Consider the following 687-nt stretch of genomic DNA (forward strand, 5'->3'; position numbering starts at 1 on the left):
ATTTTTCCTCTCTGTTATGTTGCCCTCTGTGCTTCCAAGGCTTGGCACAGATTCGGCAGTGAGAAGGTTTCCTGGTGTTTGGAAACTTCTCTCTTTTTAAGACTCCCTTCCGGGGACGGAACTCCATCCCTCCCTCTTTTGTCTCTTTTTTTGTCTTTTATATTTTTTCCTACCTTCTTTCGAAGACTTGGGTTGCTTTTCTGGGTGCTTGATGTCCTCTGCCGGCATTCAGAAGTTGTTTTGTGGAATTTACTCGGCGTTTAAATGTTCTTTTGATGAATTTGTGGGGCAGAAAGTGTTCTCCCCGTCCTATTCCTCCGCCATCTTAGCTCCTCCTCTACATTCTTAAAATTTATTAACGTCCCCAGAACTTTTGCTCCTGTGGGTTATATCTATCATTATGTTTTATGCTTGAACTCAAAATAGAAACATTTAAATATTTATCAATTTATTTAAAAATAGAAAAAATATAGGACTTTCCTGGAGGTCCAGTGGTTAAGACTTTACCTTCAAATGCAGAGGATGCAGGTTCAACTCCTGGTCAGGGATCTAATATCTCACATGCCTTGTGGCCAAAATCCAAAACATAAAACAGAAATAATATTGCAAAAAATTCAATGAAGACTAAACAAAGCCAAAAAAAATCTTAAAAAAAAACAAATAAAAATAATAAATCCACTACATGTT

The sequence above is a fragment of the Bison bison genome, unplaced genomic scaffold (genome assembly GCF_000754665.1).
Source record: "Bison bison bison isolate TAMUID 2011002044 unplaced genomic scaffold, Bison_UMD1.0 scf7180017864529, whole genome shotgun sequence".
Taxonomy (NCBI): Eukaryota; Metazoa; Chordata; class Mammalia; order Artiodactyla; family Bovidae; genus Bison; species Bison bison.